General features: G+C 44.8%; 1 long non-coding RNA gene across 1 annotated transcript in view; it reads left to right on the forward strand.

Moving 5' to 3' along the window:
- The first annotated feature begins 11039 nt into the window (after positions 1-11039).
- Positions 11040-20601, forward strand: part of LOC137332063 (uncharacterized) — a 35750-nt gene continuing 26188 nt past the window's right edge. The window contains exons 1-2 of the long non-coding RNA XR_010965562.1: positions 11040-11227; positions 12427-12501. This is a non-coding gene — a long non-coding RNA (uncharacterized lncRNA). The remainder of the gene's footprint in view (positions 11228-12426; positions 12502-20601) is intronic.

Genomic DNA, 20601 nt, shown 5'->3' on the forward strand with positions numbered 1-20601 from the left:
CCCCGCCCGATATACTCTCCACCTGACATACTCCCCGCCCGATATACTCCCCGCCCGATATACTCCCCGCCCAACATACTCCCCGCCCGATATACTCCCCGCTATTCACTTCTATCAAAGTCAATATAGGGCTGGGTGTACAACGGGTCAGGCGTATAACTGGACCGCCTATGCGAGAACGCCCATTTGGTCCTACCGCCCGAGACCCTGTGACTGCCTGCCTGCTCATGACAGCGCATTCCATTTCTGTCCTGACACAACAACCATTTTCAGCAGAGTGCACAGGATAACAACCGAGAACAGCAGCCCTGGTCTGTTTTCACCTTGCTAACACAGGGACCCTGAGTCCAAGTGTAACACTCTTTCAGCCGCCCCAGCTGAGGTCAGCTGACGAGACACGGACCAGGCCTCAAAGTAGCGACTTTCCGGGTCTGTATGACTCGGTTGCTCATTTTTAACTGCGAAACCTTGGTGAAGGCCCAAGACCTATAACTGCGGAAGACTTAAGGAGGACGGAACGATTTAGGAAAGAAGGCGAGACGAATTGAAAAGTAATTCCTGGGTTAGATCAAGCTTGGGCTTTAAAAACCTGGAAATTGTAGGAGGAAGGGAAGGCTGAGAGAGGTAGGAGTTCCAACATTTTACAATTTTAAAAAGAATTATAAGGATGATATCAGAACTGAGAGGTTATTCCGATCAGGAAAGATTGAACTGCTGGGGCTCTTTTCTTAGAAAAGGGAAGGCTGAGCTCATAGAGGTCTTTAAAATTATGAAAGGGTTTGATAGGGTAGACGTAGAGAAGGTGTTTTCACTTTGTGGGGGGAGTCAAAACTAGAGGCCATAATCACCAATAAATCCAATAAGGAATTCAGGAGAAACTTCTTTACCCGGAGAGTGGTTAGAATGTGGAACTCCCTACGACAAGGAGTAGTTGAGGCGATTAGCAGAGATACGTTTAAGGGGAATCTAGATAAACACACGAGGGAGAAAGGAATAGAAGGATATGCTGATAGGGTGAGATGAAGTAGGGAGGGAGGAGGCTCACGTGGAGCATAAACACCAGCATGGACCAGTTGGGCCGAATGGCCTGTTTCTGTGCTGTGAATTCTACGTAATTCCATGTAATTTTAAGAAGGAACGGAACAACACAGGACAAGAGTCAGTCTCGGACAACGGAATATGAATTCATCGGCCAGCGACCACACACATGTACTTCCCAGCGGGGGTCACTGGATATTGATCAGGAGCAGGAATTGTTTTTTACTCTACCTAGCCCAGGGATGCTGGGGCGAATTGTATAATCCCTACTACTACCCCAGAACCAACACAACGTACAAGCTTGAACTCCTGGGTCATGATGTTTACCCCGAGCCGCGTACCCCACTCATCTGCAGGTTTTCGCGTGGGGGACCCGGAAGCAAATTGACCACATCTCAATCTGCGATCGCAACTCAACTGAAGGTAAGTATTTGTGCTTCTCGTTTTCCCATGCACCAGGCAGCCAGATTAACAGGGCTGGCTGCCTGTCGGCAGTGAAAGGACCCGCAAATCGGAGAGTTGGGCAGGAGGGGGAGAGAGAGAGATCATCGGCACTGCAAAAAATCAGAGGCGGGGGGGAATGTGGACGAAATCGGGAGGGGGTCAGACAGCAGCAGGAATTGTGTGTGGGGTGGTGGCCAGCCAGCGATGACATCGGGGGGTCCAGCCAGCAACAAAGATCGTGGGGACGGGGTGGGGGGTGGGGCCCAGCATAGGGGGCGGGGTGCCCAGAATCGGTGGGGGAGGAAGGGTGGGGAGGTCGGCTGATCGCGGGGTTCCTGTCAGCCAGGTGAGCTTGTTGGGCCTGGATGAACCACTCCTGCTCCTCCGGGCCCACAAACAGTGCAGTAAAGGCCCTCACTCACCTCATGGATCCGGCCCCACCCGTCTGTTTTCACCTGACGTGAATTGGAAGCGATGGGAAACCTGAACAGGTAAAGTTAAATTTGTTTTATTATTCCAATACACAAAATATTAAGTACCTCAAGTATCTCGATGAGGTACATTGCCCTTTTACGTATCGGCCCGCTGACTTTAAGTGGGGACGGGACTTCCTGCTGTCTGCTGTCCACACGCAGACAAACCTGCTTGGGTTAAACCCAGAAGTAGGCATGTTGGAGCCGAGATGCGGTCCTGCTCTGAAAAGCTGTTATTTTAATCTCCCACCCGCCCCCAACCCACCCATTCTTGGGGATTCAAATTTACCCCCTGACCTATAAAGGTCAGGACCAGTAAAGCCTTACCCAGCCAGTGAGCCATTCAAAAACCTTCCAACACAATGGGGGTAATTTTAACTTTGTGCAATAGTGTAAAACGAGCGATAGCAAATCGGCAACCCGTTTTACATCTCTCCTGATTTTTAGCTCCAATGAAGTCAAAACACATTTGAAGTAACACTTGTTAAAAAAAAATCCTATTCTTTATAGTTCATCCGTTTCTTTTGGTATCTGTTACATTTTTTGTTGGCTCTCGAGATATGGGCGACATTGGCATGGTCACATTTATTGCCCATCTCTAGCTGCCCTCCGTCTGCTGCTGTCCGTGTGGTGAAGGTTCTCCCACAATGGTGTTAGGTAGGGAATTCCAGGATATTGGCCCAGCGATGATGAAGGAATGGACGATATATATATTCCCAAGCCAGGACTTGGGGAGTAACTTGGAGGTGCTGCCCTTGACCTCAATGGAGTAGGTCATGGGGAATGGGGGGGTAAGGTGCTGACAAAGTAATCTTGGTGAGTTGCTGCAGTGTATCCTGAAGATCATATTTATTGCAGCCATGGTCTGTCAGTGGTGAAGGGGATGAATATTGAATCTGATGGCAGTGGTACTGATCAAGGGAACAGGTTGTTCAGAAGTCAGCATTCACTTCTCAATAGCAATCAAGCTAATTACTAAAACATAAATAAGCAATTTTTAGTCAGTTAAGAAGTTTGTTTAAGATATAATGAAGTAATTACCGCTGATGAATCATTGTTTGTGTAAGCGTATGGATCCCAACAGACCTATTTGAGAAAGAAAGACGGTGTCTGTTGAGAGAAAGAAGAAAGAGCTTACATTTACGTAGTGCCTCATCGTGTCTCTCAAGATATCAGCAAGTGCTTCACAAACATTTAATTAATTTAAAGTGCAGCTGCTGTAGTTTTGTAGGCAAACGTGGAAGACAATTTTCGCACAGCAACATCCCACAAACAGCAATAAGATGAATGATCAGTTAATCCGATTGTTTGGCGATGTTGATTGAAGGATGAACAAAGTCCAGGACACCAGGAGAACTCCCTGCCAAGGGATCTTTAATGTCCACTTGAACTAGCAGGCTTAGTATAACATCTCATTGGAAGAATTGTACCTCCGGTAATGTAACACTCCTTCAATATTGCACTAGAGCCCCAGATCTATGGATATATATATTCATATAAATAATAATGAGAAACAGCGACGTGCTGATGTTGTGCAGCTTACGGTGATCCCTCGCGCCTGACACCTCTCTCATGCTACTGGAAAGGGTACAAGACAAGGCCATTATCTGGGATTAATTTCTGCATTGGGTTTTTGACCTAATATCCACTGCCTTAAAGCACCTTTCCTGACCTCAGGACTTCCCAAAGCACTTTACAACCAATGAAGTACGTTTTGAAGTGCAGTCACTGTTGTAATGTAGGGAAACGCAGCAGCCAATTTGCGTTCAGCAAGGCCCCGCAAACAGCAATAAGATAATGATCGGTTAATCTGTTTTAGTGATGTTGGTTGAAGGATAAATATTGGCGAGGACACCGGGGAGAACTCCGCTGCTCTTCTTCAAATAATGGCCGTGGGATCCTTTACGTCCACCTGAGAGGGCAGACGGGGCCCCAGTTAAACGTCTCATCCTAAAGACGGCACTCTCCGACAGTGCAGCACTCCCTCAGTACTGCTGCGGAGTGTCAGATTAGACTATGGAATGGGACTTGAACCCACAACCTTCTGACTCAGAGGCGAGAGTGATACCACTGAGCCAAACCAAGTGGAACGCTGCCATCGAGGATGGATACAAGGCAAAGGGAGATCCAGCGAAGGAGAGGGGAGAAATGTTATGTGTCCCTAGCGTTAGGATAAATATATGTCATTATCTCATAATTAACCTAAGCTACCGTGAAACTCGAATTTAAAACTCCCTCATAAAGACTAAGGTTGACTCTTTAACACTCTATTGGTTCCGGGCCCACTTGTTTATTTCTCTCTGTGAGACGGAGTCTGCCACTTCAAATCTGTGGCTTATATTTCCAGGATTAGGCAGTTGCGTTCTGTACTTTACATCAAATATGTAATAAATCTTTCCATTCCAGCTAGAAACATACCCAGATGATGTGCTCGTGTGCTCTTGTCACCTCTGAGACCTGGATTTGAATTCTGCCCACTGCCTACAGAGACAGGAGTAAATGTCTTCAGCCTCTGATAAGCAAGTTTGGAAAGTGCTGTGCATTTGAAAAATCTGCTTTCCTCTCCAGAATTTTGTTTCGAATCCAGCTCAGACAGGTAGGATGATAGCTTCTGATGAGAAACTCGATGGTCGAGCAGAGTACAGCGCTGCCTCACAGTTCAGGAGCGTGGCATTGTAAACCGGAGACAGTGCAAACCACCAAATCTCTCAGATCAGGAACAAGGAAGGGCGGCATGTGAGAATGTTATCCTTTCACACATGGCATCTGAGGGTCAAATCCAGCCATAGGCAGTAGATGTGGCCGAGACACGGTGAAGGCTATGGACCCCTAACAACATTCCTGTTGTAGTGCTGTAGGTCTCTGCATGAGAACTAGCTGCTTCCTTCCCACTCCCTCCCCGACAAGATGCTCCAGTGCAGCTATGGCACTGGCATCCACCTGACAATGCGAGAGATCGCCCAGGTACGTCCAAACAACCAGAATACAAAATAAGTGTAACCCAGCCAGTTACTGCCCTATCAACCTCTTCCCAATCATTGTTAAACTTGGATAGCCAGGTGGAGAAGGATAGAATTCTAGACCCTGGTCTCCAGTTGCTTCCAAGCCTTTATTCACAGAAATTCCCTTTACACGCACACCACACCCTCGATAAGCTCTCTTATAAAAAGGATACGAGAGCCCCCAATTCATTCCCACCACCTGAATACTATTAACCCTCATTGAGAAATCATACAATTAACAATCATCAGTAAAGTGATGGACAGAGTCCTCAATAGTCCCATCGATTTCCACGACCATGGGCACCGCAGGGGCTTGGGTGCATCCTGGATGCTCACAATAAAATTATTATTTGACACATATTTTGTTTTTTTTTGATTTGCTGCACATAAAACACACCCTAACCCCCCACCCTCCCACTTCTTATAAAAGGGGGGCCTAAATCTAAAAAAAAATAGTCCCATCGAGCTACTCACCAATACCCTGCTCATCAAGGCTCAGTTCGCAATCTGCCGCAACGCTCAGCTCCAGAGCTCATCACAGCCTTGATCAGGACATGGATGAGAAAGCTCAATGCCAGGGGAAAGGTGAGAGTGGCTGCCCTCGACATCAACGCAGCAATCGGCGGAGATAACACCAAGGAGCCCTGGCAAAACCGAGGTCAATGGGAGTCGAATGGAAAACCTTGCAACGGTTGGCGTCGTACCTCACACAACGGAAGATGGTCTTGGTTGTCAGAGGCCAATCATCACAGGCCAGGACTTTGCTTCACGAGTTCCTCAAGATATCATCCTCAGCTTAAGCACTTTCAACTGCTTCATCAATGACCTGCCCTGAATATTGTGGTGAAAAGGATTAGTATCAAACCTGGTGTAGACAATTTGAGATGTTCCAACTCAGATGTGTCTCTGAGGAGCGACTGGGTGTGATGTGTAACATTTTTCTTTCAATTCTTCACCTCAGCTAGAATTCAAGTTTTCTCCTCCCGATGTCTCCTACAGGAGTTTAATAAATGCTTCACCAAGGAGACAAATTAATTCACTGACTTTGAAATCAAAATTCAATTTTTCAACCATGATCATACCTATCTGTAAGAAGTAAAAAATATATAAACCCACCTCCCCGAACACAAACACACACATGTACACACACTACACATACACAAACACACACATGTACATATACACAAACACACACATGTACATACACAAACACACACGTACACATACACAAACACACACATACACATACACAAACACACATGTGTACATATACACAACCACACACATGTACATACACAAACACACACGTACACACTACACATACACAGACACACATGTATACAAACTATACATACACAAACATACACATGTACACACATTACATATACACAAATACACACACCTATACGTATACAAACACACACATGTACACACACTACATATACACAAACACATACATGCACACACATGTACATACACAAACACACACATATACACACTACACATACACAAACATACATATGTACACACATTACTTATACACAAACACACACATGTACACACACATAGACACACCCACACACACACGTAGAGAGGCACGCACACACACACACATATGCAGACACACACATCGACACAAACAGATACTACTTCAGCTGAAGCTGTGGTGGAATCATAGAAATTTAAGCACAGAGGGAGGCCATTTTGGAATGGGAATCTTGGCCTGTTTTCTCTGTAGCCTCCAGCCACACTGGAACTATCTACTCCAGTCCCATTTTCCTTGTAACCTTGAATACCTTTCTCTTCAAGTGCTAATCATGCTTTCTCTCAACTATTGTGGCTTCAATAGCCACTTGTGGTAATTGTGTTCCATATTCTATTAACCATTTGGATGCGGGACCAGTACAATTAACCTCAGGGCCCTTGGGTAGGGGAACAATGACCACCCTCCCAACCCACCCCATTTCCCGATCACTATACAGTGACTCATGGTAGAAAGCGCATGTGTGCCGATGCTGAACGAGGACAGGATTGTGTCACATCTCCCCCACAGTTGAATAGCCAACCGATACTCATTGTCAAGGCTCACACATGAGGGCTGCTTGGTGAGAGTGCTAAAAAAAGGAAATGTTAAGTGAAGCTAAGTGGATGCTTATTGAAATGCAAGGAGGTCACTCATTCCACAGGAACCAGCACCGGGGAAGAAGAACAATACTTAAAAATAATGTTTGGCTCTCTATCATTGTCATTCTGCTCCCTGTGCGTACCCAGAATAAACCAAGAGAGAGAAAGTTATTTTACATTCTTAATCGCTACATTTGTCAGAGAAGTGAAGCAAACCAGCTTGCCTAACCTTTCACGTGTTAAAACCGATAGTTATTGTACATGCTGATCGTGTGTGTTATTATATTATTCAATTTGTGATAACCATTCAGCATCTCCATCTATTACTGTCAGCTTGGCCTATCGAGAAAGCAATAAATGAAATCTTGGTCACATTGATATCTCCTATTTGAGGCACCTTGCTTCATGCCTAACTAGCTCCGGGAGCTGTTGTTCTTCATTTTCAAAGATAATTTGAGCTCAAACTCATTTGGATTCCAGTAGAAGAAAACTCACTCGATGCTTTATACAATCTTTTCCGTATTTTGAAAAAAAAAATTACCGTTCGATATGGCTTAATCGCTCGAGCTGCTTCGCGGGAGCTGAATGACAATGCGGTGAATTATTCCAGGAGGGGGAAACTGAGCTGACACTTAAAGAGGCGGTGGGCGCCCCTTCGCGGTCAAACCGGTGCTGCTCAATGACTTTACGTGCCAAGTAAGTCTTACTTGAGGAGCACGCTGCAGCGGGGAGTAATGCAACAAGGAGGGCTTACACTTGTGTTTGTCCATGCAGTGAGCTCTCGATTTCACTCATAGTTGCTGTTGCTGTAGGCTAGCAACGTTTCCCTGTGGTGGGAGAAATAAGATCATGGATTTCCTCTCGTGCCCTGGCCAACATTCCTCCTTCAACCAATGCCACCAAAAAAAAAACAAATGAACTGATCCGGGTCTTAAAGGGTTAATTCATGAGGACAGGTTGCATAAACTTGGATAGTATTCCCTCGAGTTTAGAAGATTGAGGGGTGATGTGGCCGAGGCGTTTAAAATGTTAAAAGGATTCGATAGGGTAGATACGGAGAAACTATTTCCTCTGGTGGGGGAATGAAGAGCGAGGAGACCTAATCTTAAAATTGGAGCTAAGCCATTTAGGAGTGAAATCAGGAAGCAATTTTTCACACAACGGGCAGTACTAATGTAAATATTCTCTGCCCCAAAAGGCTGTGGATGCTGGGGAACAATTGGAGCTTTCAAGACTGAGATCGATAGATTTTTGTTAGGTAAGGGTATCAGGGGATATGGAACTAAGGCAGGTAAATGAAGTTGAGGAACACATCGGTCACGATCGAACTGAATGTTGGAACAGGCTCGAGGGGCTGAATGGCCTACTCCTGTTCCTATTAACTCGGGTATTCTAAAATTCAATGCCAATTTTTGCCAGCTTTGTCCACTTGGCAGCGGTTTTGCCTCTTGGTCAGAAGGTTGTGGTTTTGAAACCCAGCCCAGGACTTCAGCACATTGCGTAGGCTGACAGTCCAGTGCAATACTAAGAGAGTGCTGCATTGTCCACAGTGCCATCCTTGAAATGTTAAACCCAAGGTCCTGACTGCTGGGTCAGGTGAATGCTGAATTCCCAAGGCATCATTCAGAGAAGTGCAGGGAGTACTTCATGGAAGCTGACCAACATTCCTGTCTCAACAAACACCAGCCTCAGTCAAAAGCAAGTCAACCAGTTGTCCATCTCACTGCTTTTTGTGGGATGTCACTGATGCAAAATGACTGCCACGGTTACCTACATAACAACCGAGCCTGCACTACCAAAAGAAGTTCATTGCATGAAATGTTGAGGTGTAGGGATGTGAGCATTTCTTGCTTTCTGTTCCAAAAGAAAGATTAACTATTAGAATCAATACTGAGAGATAGGATAAACTGTCACTCGGAAAGGCATGGTTTAATCAGGGATAGTCAGCATGGATTTGTTCAGGGAAGGTCATGCCTTACAAATCTGATTGAATTCTTTGAGGAAGTGACAAGGAGGATTGATGAGGGTAGTGCAGCGGATGTTGTCTACATGGATTTTAGTAAGGTATTTGACAAGGTGCCACATGGCAGACTGGTCAGAAAGGTAAAAGCCCATGGGATACAGGGAAATGTGGCAAAATGGATCCAAAATTGGCTCAGTAACAGGAAACAAAGGGTAAAAGTCAATGAATGTCTTTGCGAATGGAAATCCGTTTCCAGTGGTGTGCCACAGGGCTCAGTGTTGGGTCCCTTGCTGTTTGTGTTATATATTAATGATTTGGACTTGAATGTAGGGGGCATGATTGGCAAATTTGCAGATGACACAAAAATTGGCCGTGTAGTTGATAGTGAAGAGGATAGCTGTGGACTCCAAGAAGATATCAATGGGTTGGTGGAGTGGGTGGGGAAGTGGCAAATGGAGTTCAACCCGGAGAAGTGTGAGATAATGCACTTAGGGAGGGCAAACGGTAAAAGGGAATACGCAGTAAACGGGAATATATTGAGAGTGGTAGAGGAACTGAGAGACCTTGGAGTGCATGTGCACAGGTCCCTGAAAGTGGCAGTACAGGTAGATAAGGTTGTGAAGAAGGCATACGGAATGCTCTCCGTTATTAGCCGAGGTATAGAATACAAAAGCAGGGATGTAATGACGGAACTGTATAAAACACTGGTAAGGCCACAGCTGGAGTATTGTACGCAGTTCTGGTCATCACATTACAGGAAGGATGTAATTGCTCTGGAGAGAGTGCAGAGAAGATTTACAAGAATGTTGCCAGGGCTTGAAAATTGCAGCTATGAGGAGAGATTGGATAGGCTGGGGTTGTTTTCCTTGGAGCAGAGGAGGCTGAGGGCTGACTTGATTGAGGTGTACAAAATTATGAGGGACCTAGATAGAGTAGACAGGAAGTACCTGTTTCCCCTAGCGGAGAGTTCAAGAACTAGAGGACATAGATTTAAGCTGATTGGCGGAAGGATTAGAGGAGACATGAGGAAAAACATTTTTACCCAGAGGGTGGTGGGTGTATGGAATTTGCTGCCCAAATTGGTGGTAGAGGCAGGGACCCTCAACTCTTTTAAAAAGTACCTGGACCTGCACCTAAAGTGCTGTAAGCTGCAGGGCTATGGACCGGGTGCTGGAAAGTGGGATTAGAATGGGCACCTGGTTGTTCTTCGAGCCGGCGCGGACACGATGGGCCGAATGGCCCCCTTCTGTGCTGTATTTTTTCTATGGTTCTATGGATTAACTAGCAAAAGAAAAAAGAAAAGAAAGAAAGGCTTGCATTGATATAGCGCCTTTCACGACCTCAGGACCGTCCCAAAGCGCTTTACAGCCAATGAAGTACTTTTGAGTGTAATATAGGAAGCTAACAAGTGCTTTGAAACTCTTTGGTTCAAAATATTTTGGTGCAGTGAGCATTAAAAGACTTGTAAAGTAGTAATTAAAGTGTAACAGCCACCCTATTAATGAAGGTAATTACTGAAAAGTATTATTACGCTGATTATCAAGAAACATTTCCACTTTCTAAATTACATCTTAATAACAGCCACCGTAATTATATTTTACCAAATGCAAATTTCAAAAGTGCGCATTGGGTTTTGACTTTAAATGACAGGATATGATGAGGTATTTTTCTGTGATGTGCAGACATGTTGTTGAAAGGCACTGGGGAACACTGAACAAACTCATATATTTTACATGAGAGGGAAATGCAAAAAATAACATCTTTGAAATCGTTTCTGCTCCCAAAAAAAACATCAAAATAATCCGAGATATGAACTAGCAAAAAAAAAACATGATAATTACTGCCTTCAGTCTCATATTTCAGGGTGTCCTCACAGTGCTTTGGTTACTGAACTGTAGCTTGAAAAATGTATTGCAAAGAAAAAAAAATCCCCATCGTTTGACAATGTTTTACCACTTCCTTCCCTTATTCTCAAAGACACGATTGATGCAGGGGATTCAGTTCTCCCACTGCCAGCGCCCTATCGATACCTAACCCCCCCTCCCTTCACCATTGGTGCAGGCGTACAGACGATGTGCGCAGGCAGTCTACTCCACCTTGGTAGGCATCACATCCGAGCCTAATGCGTAACCTCTCCTAATGTCAACCTTTTCCAGCAAGGGGTCACTGGACAGCGAAGAAAGGTTAGTGATCCTGGGGGGCTGAGGGGTGGGGGTGGCGGTGGGGGGGTGGAATTAATCCTCTCCCCACTCCGGGGGCTCCAAGGATAGCTGGAATGCCTAGGGTCATAGGAACATAGGAACAGGAGTAGGCCATTCAGCCCCTCGTGTCTGCTCCGCCATTTGATAAGATCATGGCTGATCTGTGACCTAACTCCATATACCCGCCTTTGGCCCATATCCCTTAATACCTTTGGTTGCCAAAAAGCTATCTAGGGTCAGCCAACTCAGTGCAGATCAGGAATAGAAGCTGCTACCTTTTTTATTTTAGGCCCAGTCTAGGCCTAAGCTCTTGGCAGCTAACTGATTGATTTTATAAGTGTTATTTTTTTCCCCTTTCTTCTAATTTTATGTTAGCTTCCGATTCATATTACTGCAGCCTCATCACGCACTTCAGGGAATTCTGTGGCTTTCTGCTAATTGATAATGTTTATAGATGACTCTGGTTACGACAACAACAACTTGCATTTATATAGCGTCTTTTACGCGGTAAAACGTGCCAAGGCGCTCCACAGGAGCGATTATCAGACAAAATGTGACACCGAGCCACATAAGGAGATGTTAGGACAGGTGACCAAAAGGTTGGTCAAAGAGGGAGGTTTTTAACAAGCGACTTAAAGGAGGAGAGAGAGGTAGAGAGGGGGAGAGGTTTGGGGAGGGAATTCCAGAGCTTAGGGTCTAGTCTTCTCTCTGTGATCTATCAGTAGTTTGGGTAAAAGGACTTGTTCCCCAGACGGTGTACTTTATTATATTGTTTCCTTGTTATACTCAAAAGGTTAACAGTTACTCCATTTACGGTGGTATGCTTACTGAGTTTAATGTAGTTTCAAGCTATACCATGAAACTCTCTTCAAACAACAAATATTACCACACAGACGAAAGCAGTTAATATCTTCATTAAAAGTAAAAAAAATCATAAAATTTGGCAAATTGTAAAATTAAGATGTATTGGAAAATGCCTAAAATGAGTAACTGTGCCCTGGTTAACTTATCCTTAGTAAGAAGTGCTTTCGACTAAATGTAATAGTCTTTGTCAGTTTTAAGACCAAGGCACTGGTTATGTCAAATTCAGCCAGTTTTGCCTCTTCGCAAAATCGTTGTATCTCATGTCATGCCATGTCACTCAAAGAGTGTGTTAAAACTGAGCCTTTCGTTCCAAACAGGCGTCAGAGAACTGTTCTTCTGGGCTCGCGTGGGCTGGCATAGACCAGTTGGGCCAAAAGACCTGTTTCTGTGCTGTAAGTTCGATGTAATTCTTTTTCAAACTTCTGCTTTTAGCTGTTCAAATATCAAAACCAACACGTCTGTTAACCCTGTTTGACATCAAAGATTCAACATCTTTTTTTTTCCAATCCCCTCCTCTCCTAAAGTCATTAATTGATTGTTGGAACACAGTTTCATGGGCACTGGATGCTCATTAGTAGCTCGCCCAATTGGCCATTCTTAATGCGTGAGATGTGTGAGCATACGTGTTAGCAGGCTATTTGTAGGGTATCACCCCCAGGCCTGATGCTGTCCAAGCCCAGTGCCCGCACATGGGCACTGCCATCAGAATGCCATTGGGTAGCTATTAGGAGCAGACTTCCTGTTCTATTTCCCCTTTTCCTATCCCCGGAGCGCTGTGGCCAATTGTAGCACTTTACGATTGCCATAGCTGAGATCAGCAAACTGGGGACCAAAGCTTGGGATCTTCCCACTCTGCTGGGCTCAGTTCCATGGTGGAACCGCCCACGAAGCCATCAGAGGCGAGTACTCCGCAACACCCCATACTCAAAAACAATTTCTAATGGTGCCCCAAATATAAATGTCAAATTGGCTCAGTCTTCCTTCCGAGTCAGAAGATTGTGGGTTTGAGCCCCACTCCAGGACTTGAGTATATAACCTGGGCTAACATGGTGGTGCAGTATTGGTGAGGAGCTACACTGATGGAGGTGTTGTCTTTTGGATGGGATGATAAACCGAGGCCTCATCTGCCAGCTCTGGTGGATTGAAAAGATCTTTTTTTTATATGAAGATTGGATTGTTTAACACTTCAAAAAAAAAAATTCAAACAGAATGTCAATCCGATGCCTTCTTTTACACTGCTTAGTGGGTGTGTTGCTATTGGCAACAGCTTAGGCCAAATTGCTCTTTAATGCAAAGGACAAACAGCTACTCTAAATACAGACTCATTTACATCCAACACTTTGATTTATCTTTTCTCCAATCTCCTAGAAGACACTTTGTGTGTCCTTCGTGGCTAGGCTAGGTATCAGCTGTGGCTCAGTGGGTATCACTGTTGCCTCTGAGTCAGGAGATTGTGGGTTTAAGTCCCACTCCAGAGACTTAAGTACAAAATCTAGTCTTGACAGTGAGGGAGTGCTGCACTGTCGGAGGTGCCGTCTTTCCAATGAGATGTTAAACTGAGAGTCTGTCTGCCATCTCAAATGGATGTAAAAGATCCCATGGCACTATTCAAAGAACAGCAGGAGAGTTCTCCCCGATGTCCTGACCAATATTTATCCCTCAACCACCATCACAAACAGATCTGGTCGTTATCCAATTACTGTTTGTGGGACCTTGCTGTGCACAAATTGGCTGCTGCGTTTCCGACATTACAACAGTGACTACACTTCAAAAGTACTCCATTGGCTGTAAAGAACTTTGGGATGTCCTGAGGTTGTGAAAGGTGCTATATAAATGCAAGTCCTTCCTCCTTTCTTCTGGGAGGCAGGGTGGGTGAGACACTGATTTTTGCAACAATTATGTTGCCCTAGTTCAAAATACGGAAGGGAATTTTTCAGAAAAGTTCAAATTCTGCAAATGACTCTTGTGGAGATGTAGTTCCAGTTAATAAGATAAGAAAAATGCATCTTTTATTCATTTTGAGTATCAGCTGTGGATTAGTAGTGCCACTGTTGCCTCTGAGTCTGGAAGTTGTGGGTTCAAGTCCCACTCCAGAGATTTGAGTACCTAATCTACTCAGACGCTCCCAGTGCGGTACTGAGGGAGTGCTGCAGTGTCAGAAGTGCCGTCTTTCAGATGAGACGTTAAACCGAGGCCCTGTCAGCCTGTTCAGATGGATGCAAAAGATCCCATGGCACTATTTGGAAAAGAGCAGGGGAGTTCTCCCAGTGTCCCGGCCAATATTTATTCCTTAACCCACACAATTAACACAGATTATTAGGTCATCTAACTCATTGCTGTTAGTGGGACCTTGCTGTCGGCTGATTGACTGCAACATTTCCCTACATTACAACAGTGACTACTCTTCGAAAGTACTTCATCGAGTGTGAAGCACGTTGGGGTGTGCAGAAGACATGAGAAGCAATATATTACTGCAAGTTCCTTCTTTTCTTTATATCTCCATTAAACCTCCCGCGTACTTTCTTTAGTTCTAAATCACAAGTGACTTTTTCCAAGACAGAGGCAAATAGATATGCTCGAAATGTGAACCTACGTGAACGGTGCCAGAGAACTAGAGAATTGCTAATGTTGCCCCCTGTTCAAAAAAAGGGGAGAGTGATAATTACAGGCCAGTCAGCCTAACGTCGGTGGTGGGGAAACTTTTAGAGACAATAATCCGGGACAAAATTAATTGGCACTTAGAAATGTATGGGCTAATAATTGAAAGTCAGCACCGATTTATTAAAGGAAAATTGTGTTTGACTAACTTGATTGAGTTCTTTGATGAAGTAACGGAGGGTTGATGAGGGTAGTCTGGTTGATGTTGTGTATATGGACTTTCAAAAGGCATTTGATAAAGAACCACATAATATGCTTGCAAGCAAAATTAAAGTCCATGGAATTAAAGGGACAATGGCAGCATGGATACAAAATTATCCAGGGGACAGACAGCACAGAGCAGTGGTGAACGGTTGTTTTTCAGGCTGGAGAGAAGTATACAGTGGTGTTCCCCGGGGGTGGTATTAGGAGCATTGCTCTTTTTGATATATATTAATGACCTGGATTTGGGTAAACAGGGTATAATTTCAAAATTTGCAGTTGGCACATAACTAGGAAATGTAGTAATCAATGTGGAGGATAGTAACAGACTTCAGGAGGACATAGACAGACTGGTGAAATGGGCAGACACATGGCAGATGAAATTTAACACAGAGAAGTGTGAAGTGATATATTTTGGTAAGAAGAATAAGGACAATTTGGTAAATGGTACAATCTTAAAGGGAGTGCAGGAACAGGGAGACCTGGGGGTGTATGTACACAAATCTTTGAAGGTGGCAGGACAAGCTGAGAAGGCTGTTAAAAAAAAATATATGGGATCCTGGGCTTTATTATATTCTTCTTACCAAAATATATCACTTCACACTTCTCTGTGTTAAATTTCATCTGCCATGTGTCTGCCCATTTCACCAGTCTGTCTATGTCCTCCTGAAGTCTGTTACTATCCTCCACATTGATTACTACATTTCCTAGTTATGTGCCAACTGCAAATTTTGAAATTATACCCTGTTTACCCAAATCCAGGTCATTAATATATATCAAAAAGAGCAATGCTCCTAATACCACCCCCGGGGAACACCACTGTATACAGAGGCATAGAGTACAAAAGCAAGGAAGTTATGCTAAACCTTTACAAAATACTGGTTAGGCCACAGCTGGAATATTGTGTTCAATTCTGGGCACCATACCTCAGGAAAAATATCAAGGCCTTAGAGAGGGTGCAGAAGAGATTTACTAGAATGGTGCCAGGGATGAAGGACTTCAGTTATGTGGAGAGACTGGAGAAGCTGGGGTTGTTCTCCTTCGAGCAGAGAAGTTTAAGAGGAGATTTGATAGAGGTGTTCAAAATCATGAACGGTTTTCATAGAATAAATAAGGAGAAACTGTTTCCAGTAGCAGAAGGGTCGGTAACCAGAGGACGCAGATTTAAGGTGATCGGCAAAAGAGCCATAGACAACATGAGGGAAAGTTTTTTTATGCAACGAGTTTTAATGATCTGGAATGCACTGCTTGAAAGGGTGGTGGAAGCAGATTCAATAGTAACTTTCAAAAGGGAATTAGATAAATACTTGAAGGGAAAAAAATTACAGGGGTATGGGGAAAGAGCATGGGAACGGGACTAATTGGATAGCTCTTTCAATGAGCCAGCACAGGCATGTTGGGCCAAATGGCCTCCTCCTGTGCTGTACCTACTATGATAATATAAAGAATTGCACACAGCAGGGTTCCAAAAACACAATTAGATAAATGACAAATCCATCTCTTTATTTGGTGTGATTGGTTAAAGAAGGAATATTGACCAGGACTCCAGGAGAACTCCCTGATCTTCTTCAAACAATGCCATAGGTTGTCCTGGCCATCATTTATCCCTCAACCAGCCTCACTAAAACAGATGATCTCGTCTTAATCACATTGCTGTATGTGGGTGCTTGCTGTGAGCAGATTGGCTGCCACATTTCCTACATTACAACAGTGACTGCGTTACAAAGTATTTCATTGGCTGTAAAGCACTTTGGCAAGTCCTGAGGTCATGAAAGGCGCTTTAGAAATACAAGTCTTTATTTCTTCTTTCTTTCTTTTTTTTTACGTCTACCTGAACAGGTAGATGTGGCCTTGGTTTAACAGCTCATCAAAAGACAGCGCCTCTAACAATGCATCTCTCCCTTGCACTGAACTGAAGTGCGACCTAGATTACATGCTCAAGTCCTGGATGGGGGCTTCAAGCCTTAACCTTCTAACTCAGAAGTGAGAGGGCCACCAATAAGCCAAGTCGACAGCTTGACAAAAAAGCACTCCCCCCTTAGAGTGTCCTTCTTTTTCCCCATACTCACTCGGCTGGATTTTGCTCTGAGCGGCACATGAACAGTGCCCACCCCTCGTTAGACTGGGACTTGCCATAGACTTTTCATGGGCTTTTTCGTGGCCAGTTCCTCTCATGGGGCCCTCAATCTAGCACGGCTCCCTCTCCCGGGCATCTGGGACCTGTGTGAACAGGGCAAACAGCTGTGTATCCCCTTAACCTGTCAGGTTAAAGCATGGTAATAAGCCAAGCAGACACCGAACCAGGAAGTGTAAGTTAGAATGGTGAATTCAATGTCAAATCAGTTACAGAAAGCGAAATAAAGAGAGGGAAAGAAAGATTTGGATTAAAAGAGACAGAAAGAAAAAGTAAAAAAATAAAAATGTTGAATTTTTTTCTTAAATGTCCAATGACAGTTAAATGCGAAGGAATGAGACTCCACACTTGTAAAAGTTAATTTTCAGTCCCACAGAGGTTGTTTGGCAGTCATTAAGACTTTTCTCGCCGTTATAATTTTGGTTAGACTACAAAAACTCGACACACCTTTTTCTGGGGAGATTAGTTCGTTTCCAGCAGGGCAGGAGAGGAGCTTCGTGCCGTTGCATTTATTTCAATGGGGAGCCAGCCGGCGAGCTGTCCCCACCCCCGCCCCTGCCCCCCCACCCCACCCCCAACGAAGCTTCTGGACAATCAGGGCATCTGTTAGAACAACTAACGGATTTCCGCGTTTAACTGCGCATGTGCGGTCGTCAGAAGTTCATCTACCATTATTTGCACAGATATAACGGTGAGCGCTGTGAGAGCAGATTCCAGGCCATTTTATACGGAGATGCGTACAAAGCAAAGGGAAATAAATGTTACGAGGTAAACTATGTCTAATGCTAGAAAGGTGCTTTCACTGCATTCTGACAATAGTTGTGTACGCTTGGAGGGCGAAGGGTGCTAAGGTTCAACTGCATCTGGAGATGTCCTTGTCTGACAACAGAAACATGAAACCAAAGAACATTGGCTGGATGATCCATGGGGACAACTACGTTAGAAATGAACAGAGATATTTAGTATTGTATCAGCATATTCTTGAAATACCGAGAGGCATATATCTCCGTTAATTGTTAAAAACCACTAGAAAATTCATTTTGTCTTGATCGCAATCTGTAGAGTAACATCTCCAGGAGAAATTGACCAAATTACCCTTTACAAAACACATTTAGAAAGCTATTACCAGAGCCATTAGTCTGACCTTGCCACTTTGCACCTTGTGTTTACCAGATTGAAGGAACCGTTAATTTACATTCAGAACAGTTCTGGTCTCCATCTTACAAAAAGGATATAGAAGCCCTGGAAAAAGTGTCAAACAGATTTACAAGGATGATGCCAGAACTGAGAGGGTATAACTATCAGGGCAGACTGAACAGACTGGGCCTCTTTTCTCTGGAAAAGTGAAGACTGAGAGGTGGCCTGATAGAGGTCTGTAAAATTATTAACGGCTTTGATAGGATGGACATACAGGAGATGTTTCCACTTGTGGGGGAGTCCAAAACTAGGGGCCATAAATATAAGATAGTCACTAATGAATCCAATAGGGAGTTCAGGAGAAACTTCTTTACTCAGAGAGTGGTTAGAATGTGGCACTTGCTACCACATGGAGTGGTTGAGGCGAATAGCGTAGATACATTTAAGGGGAAGCTAGATGAGGGAGAAAGGAAAAGAAAGATATGTTGATAGGGTGAGAAGAAGTAAGGTGGGAGGAGGCTCGTGTAGAGCATAAACACCAGCATGGACCTGTTGGGCCGAACGACCTGTTTCTGTGCTGTAAATTCGATGTAATTCGATGCAACATGAAGGTTATTTGTTACCGAGAAGTGAAAATCTTCACAAGGAGAACTTTAGCAGCCCTAATCTGACCTGGAATATTATTGCCCAACAAACTCAGTTAAATCTTTTAATTACTCCATTTCTGACAGTGATATCAGGTCAACTACATGCTTCTCTCTTTCCGTCTTTTGGATGAGACGTTAAACTGAGGTCCAATCTGCCTTCTCAAGTGGACGTAATAAAAGATCCCATGGCACTGTTAGAAGAAGAGCAGGGGAGTTGTCCCTGGTGTCCTGGCCAATATTTATCCCTCAAGCAACATCCCTAAAACAGATTTTATAGCGGTAAACAGTCATTTATCACATTGCTGTTTGTGGGACCTTGCTGTGCGCACATTGCAACAGTGACTATAATTCAAAAATACTTAATGCGGTGTAAAGTGCTTTGGGACATGCTGAGGTCCATAAGAGTGATAGGATTGCATGCATTTCCTTGACATCAAACTATGGGGCCCGATATTAGGAGGGCGGTGGGTTGGCAGCGGGGGGTGGACTGGGCGCGTGGGTAATGCGCCCAGTGAAATCGGGGTGCTCCGCACGTGATTGCAGCTTGTTTGGAGGTACTTACCTTTGCTTCCGGGTTTCGCGCTGGAAAGCTGCGCAGCGGGCGGACTGCGCATGCGCAGCATAGGCTGTCAGCTGGAGGAGCCCTATTTAAAGGGGCAGTCCTCCACTGACAGAAAATGGGCAAAATTACAGCATGGAGCAGCCCAGGGGGAAGGCTGCTCCCAGGTTTAATGATGCCTCACTCCAGGTCGTATTGGATGGGGTGAGGAGGAGGAGAGGGAGGACAGAGATCTTCCCCTCGGCGGGCAGGAGGAAGTGGCCTGCCTCTGCCACCAAGAAGGCCTGGCTCGAGGTGGCAGAGGAGGTCACCTGCACCACCAACATATCGCCCACCTGCATACAGTGCAGGAGGCGCTGCGATGACCTAAGTAGGTCAGCCAAAGTGAGTACACTTACTCATTCCCCTAAACTCCGTCTGCCACATCACCGCCCCCACCCCACATCTCCTTCTGCACTGCCAACACTACTCTATCACATCACTCCTCACACCCACTCAAAGCTCATCCTCATCTTACCTGCACTTACTCACCTCGCCAGTACTCATCCCGCCACTACCACTCAACCCAATCCTCATACAATCTCAAGGCTCTATCTCATACTCACCCTCTCGTGCATCTCTTTCACAGTCAGCCTCACTCAACCTGCCACTACCTGTGCTGCAGCCACAGGGCATGCATCACATATGTGCAGTAGGCAGCGTAAGGCAAACGTGTCGTGAGCATGAAGGGGATGCAAAAAGGTGTTTGAGGGTTTGTCATGGTTTTTACTTATATTTCATTTCTAATCAACTCACATTACATATTATATTGTCACCACTACTGCCACGTCTTTGTGAATTTTGTCTAGTTTGTGCAATAATGCCCTTTCCTGAGGATCACTATGAAGACCCACAATTGATGACACCCATTGTGTCACTGCAGAGTGGGTGTAGGTGTATTTGCAGGGCTCTTTTGTGCAGACGGCTGAGAGACGTCGGCGATGTCCCTGGTGGCACCCTGGAAGGAAGCGGAGGAGAAGTCGTTGAGGGCAGTGGTGACTTTGACAGCGACAGGTAAGAAGTTGGTGCTCGGGCCAGCCGGGAGCAGCTCGGCATGAAGGAGGCTGCAGATGTCCACGACTACATGTCGAGTGATTCTGAGTCTTCTTGTGCACTG

Source organism: Heptranchias perlo, chromosome 14 (assembly GCF_035084215.1).
Source record: "Heptranchias perlo isolate sHepPer1 chromosome 14, sHepPer1.hap1, whole genome shotgun sequence".
NCBI classification, from domain to species: Eukaryota; Metazoa; Chordata; class Chondrichthyes; order Hexanchiformes; family Hexanchidae; genus Heptranchias; species Heptranchias perlo.